The following is a 5,132-nucleotide window of genomic DNA, read 5'->3' on the forward strand; positions in this document are numbered from 1 at the left end:
AGTTGCCCCTCATTCTTGTCCGTGAAAATTTTGGTTTCCGGTGAGTGATTTTCCTTCGTGCACGATGGCTTCTCCTCATAATGGGGGCCTTACAAATGTGCGCTTTTACCACAGAAAATTACAAGGGTAAATCAGGCTCCATACTTAACAATCTCCCACTTGGAGACTGATCTCCAAACCAAACCTGTGACTGCTTTCCATTCTGGCTTCTTATCCTTGAATGCCGATTGAAGATGAGCAAAAGCTCAACTTCTCCTTGTTGACCACCTTTGTAAACATGTCTGCAGGATTTTCACTTGTATGCACCTTTCCTAGCTTTAGTTGTCCCTCTTCCAAAAGAGTGCATATGAAGTGATATCTCACCTCAATGTGCTTTGTCCTTGAATGAAAGGCTGAGTTCTTCGCAAGATGGATAGTGCTTTGGCTATCACTGTACAAGAAACAATTGTCTTGTTTGAATCCAAGCTCTTCTAAGAATCTGTGAAGCCACAGAATTTCTTTGCTTGCCTCCGTCATTGCTACATACTCTGCTTCCGTGGTAGAAAGTGAAACCACTTTCTGCAGCTTTGAAGCCCAGCTTACTGGTGTGCCTCCAACCGTGAACACATAGCCAGTAGTGCTCCTTCGAATATCTTTGTCACCTGCCATATCTGCATCAGCATACCCTTCTAGAAAAATATCAGTTCCTCCAAAATACAAAGCATTTGTTGTTGTCCCTTTTAGATACCTAAGTATCCAACACCATTTTAGATGAAATGGGAAAATCCCACAACTTTGGGACTAATTTCAACGCCTATGGATTCCTATTTCCCATTAAATTTGGAAAAATTTCATTTAATTTGGGAATGTGACAAAGAGATAGATTCTCAAGAAAATGATGGTGTTGAGAAACACCTTTTAAAAATTTTATTTTTATGTGGGTGTTTCAAAACACTTCATAAAAGAGATAGATTCTCAAGAAAATGGTGGTGTTGAGAAACACCTTTTAAAATTTTTATTTTTATGTGGGTGTTTCAAAACACTTCATAAAAGAGATAGATTCCCAAGAAAATGGTGGTGTTGAGAAACACCTTTTAGAATTTTTATTTTTATGTGGGTGTTTAAAAAGACTTCATAAAATCATACATAAGCTGGGGAAATAAAACAATGAGCAAGATATTGAAATGCTATTCAATTTTTCCTATTAAGCTAGCCTGTGCCTTCTCCATGACATTTGATGGGATCTTGATTGTTTCCGCAATTCTTCCACCCCTTGGAGTCCATGACCATACAATTGTATCAACACACTCCCAGCGCTTTGGGTCAGCAAGATTGCAGCACCAACTCTTTTTCCAACAATCCTCATACTGTTCTTGGATTGTGGGATTTCGTTTTCGATGTTTTGGTGCCCAATACTGAATCAGAACTTTCTTGTAGTTAGGAGATGATTTGTCTACATCAACGTTTGACTCTGCCACTCCTAGCCATATCGGATATTCAGGATCTGCGGGTCTCACAAGAACAAGATCCTCTTTTCTTACATCAATTTGAGGCCTAAAGGCCTCTTGTGGCCTTGCACTTTGAGGACCAACATAGTGATCATTCAATTCTTCATATCCTTGAAACTCATCTTTGTCTTCCTCTATCTCTTGCATTCGATGACTCCCTATAGTCTTTGGCCAAAATGTTGTATATTCACCAATGTGTTTATTGGTTGGTTGTTCAAGCTCATTGATTATGTTTTGCCAATAAGTGATAACAGGCTCCATATATTTTGTGGAGTCATGGTCCTTTCCCTTTAATAGAGAACATCTTTTCCAAAAGTCAAGATATGATTTAATCCCTTGAATAACAAGCGGACTATCTCTCACATAGTTTGCTATAGGCACCACATCTGGACAGCCTGCTGGTAATTTTGGTTTTCCCTGGTCATATTTTTTCCACAACTCAATTCCTGACTCCTTTGGCATCCAATCGGGTGATTTGGGATGAATTTTGTAATGCATTACTGGGACTTCACCTTGCATATAGAAACGAAATTGAAGTGGCTTAGAGTGTCCGACTAGAGCATCTTGTCCGTCACACATGTACCCTTGCACAAAGGATTTAGAGTCGGGAACTTGTGTCATCAAAAATGGTGCTGGAGCTGAGCTTTCACATTTTTGAAAATGTTCCATCAGATGTGGAAAAGTGAATGTCATTCCTGTTCGCAATCTTTCTGAGAACCTACTAAACATTGCATCTATGTCCTCATGTGTATGACCCACCATTAAGAATCCCAAATGCACGGTTTTGAAAACTCCTTTTGCTACTAACAAGGATAAGTATGCAAACAAATATCGATTTTTATTCTCTCCTGCACAATTATCTAGCTGTAGCAAAAGATTCTCAGGCAATTTTTGAAATACAGGAGTGGATATGGTATCCACAACACATTGAGAGGAAGTTGATTGTATGTGTACAATCTCTTCATTACTTCCTTGGATGGACAACGGTGGTGTCATTGTTGATGCATTCCTATCACGCTCTTGCTTCATTTTGTTTTGGAGGTCTAAAGCTCTCCTTGAGTTCAATGCATTGAATAACGTTACATTGCTGCGTGGCATACCGTCATGGCATAAATCTCCTAGTCCATGGTTTTCTGTTCTTTCCAGATTCTGTAAGCATAATGCAAGGGAACCAATTGTAGCATTGGGATCTGAAGGCCATAGACCATTAAGTGAGAAGTGACCATAGATTCCATGACCATGTCCATGTGTTATCATACCGGTTAATGATACTTGCAATTGATATGCATTTGCATAATCTTTTGAGTTCACACGCAACCTAGGTATTGTTGTCTTTTTTTGATCCATTTTATCATGTATAATGCATAAATACTTATCCTTTTGCAATTGGGAGAACTTACGCCAGGTGTAGTACACATTCCTACAACTTTGTTGTTGCAACATGTGAATTCGACGTTCATCCTTCAAACGTGCAATCATCTCGTCATCCTTTGTTGACTCTAGTTGAGACTTTATCCGACTACACACAACACATTTGGAGAACTCACTTGTTTTTGACAATGTCACATTAGCAAACTCTGTATTCCAAATCCTATTGAATGTCGTGCTAGACATTGGCTTGAGACTCATACTGTCAAGTGTTTTATTGACATCATGCAAAATGTCTACTTGCTTGTACGTGTTTGGTATTGCAAGCAAAGTCTCCCTAGTACCATCTTCCATGGTTCTACTCTTATGTGGCATTCTCTCCGAGTTTTCATCAACAAAAGAGCGCATCAATGCCCTTCCCATTTCTGTATGGTCTCTTCCTTTTCTCATGACACCATCATTACCATGCACTGAGCGTCTAACCCCATTCTCAAAATGTTCGCGGTAACGATAAAATGAAGTTTTTGGAATGCCATGAATTTCGTACCAAGCTCTACTGCAAACCTCAGTGCCATTAAAAGAAAACACATAGCATGTCTTTGTAGTTGTTTTGTTCTCACGCCATGCAGTCAACATTGTATCATACACATAGTTTGTTCTATTTTGCAAACTCTGTCCCCAAAATTCATTGCGCATAGCCATGACCTTATCTCGATTGGCATATTGACAACACCTTTTGGAACAACAATCTATGGTTGAAACAAGCTGGACAGATGCTAGAGATGCTTGATTGGATCTCTTAGAAGCTTTCACTGACATTTTTGGCTTCCTATTTACAAAGCAATATTTCCGCTTTTTTGAAATAGGCTCTACCAAATAAGCTGATTCAATGCATGTGTCTTGTAACGCATGCATAGCATGTAGATCCTCGTAGCATAACAATTCTTTTCCATCCATAGTTTTCACTCTCTTGATAGGCCAACAAACTAGATTAATGCTGCATACACTAGCTTCTGCAGAAATAATAGCCTCATCTGCATAGGATGTTTCGATACCAAGACCAATGTTATCTTCACCTAGCTCACCAAAGTTTACAGAGTCAAACGGACACACATACATGACAACCCCTTCGGCTACTACATGTGTTTTGCTTTCATCCCAAAGTTGAACCCTCTTATCCTTCCAAACCTCTCTGTAGCTCATTCCTTTACATTGTGCATCCAATGCTCCTTCTCTTTTGTTAGCCTCATGCATAGAAGCCCCTTTGTACTGCATCTCATTTATATGTTGCAACAACCCACTACTCCATTTCACAATACTATGAAAAGCATCTCCCACTGTCAATGCATCCATTGTTGGAAAAGGGATGAGTGCTTTCTTTTCAAAACACAAATCAACTGACACCGATACATTGCCTTCCCCAATAAGCATGCCAGAACAATATGCACTTGGATTTATTTCAAATACAGTCCCAATGGCAACCTTTTGTGTCGCTACAAACATGCACACTCTATCACCATGATTGAAATTAGCCATACCTGCAAGAAGATTTTCAAGAATAATTGTTAAACAAACCGCTTGTAGAGTATATTGATTTACGTAGCATAAAGCATAACAAGTATGTATGTGGGTGTTTCATGACAAGCACCCTGTGGCCTTAAGGTCATAGGGTTCCCTCTATGCTACTAAGAATCTCTTTGTGCTCTATGCTCTATGCTCTATCGTCTATGCTCTATCGTCTATGCTCTATGATCTATATTGACTTCCTATGGCCCCTAGACCACAAGGCGCCCTCATTGTTTCCAAAAAACCCTCATTGTTTTGCTATGGCCCCAGGGCCATAGCTCTCTATGCCGGTATAAAGCATATTTGCTCTATATTAGCTCCCTAAGGCCTGAAGGCCATAGGGTTGTCCTCAAGATCACCTCACGGAGTTTCATGTCAAGTATATATACATCCTATGGCACCCCATGACCCTAGGGCCATAAGATCTCCAAACGGAACATACGGCAATCTATGGCCCTTGAGCTTATACATTGCAACCCCATGACCCTAGGGCCATAGGATTGGCATATGAAACATACGGCAATGTATGGCCCTTGAGCTTATACATTGCAACCCCATGACCCTAGGGCTATGGCCCTAGGGCCACAAGACTTCAAAACATACAAGAAGACAACCTATGGCCCTAAGGCCAAGGGTGTGAGCATTGACACCCTATGGCCCTAGGGCCACAAGACTTCAAAACATACAAAAAGACAACCTATGGCCAAGATG

Source organism: Adiantum capillus-veneris, chromosome 2 (genome assembly GCF_014529385.1).
Source record: "Adiantum capillus-veneris isolate H3 chromosome 2, ASM1452938v2, whole genome shotgun sequence".
Taxonomy (NCBI): Eukaryota; Viridiplantae; Streptophyta; class Polypodiopsida; order Polypodiales; family Pteridaceae; genus Adiantum; species Adiantum capillus-veneris.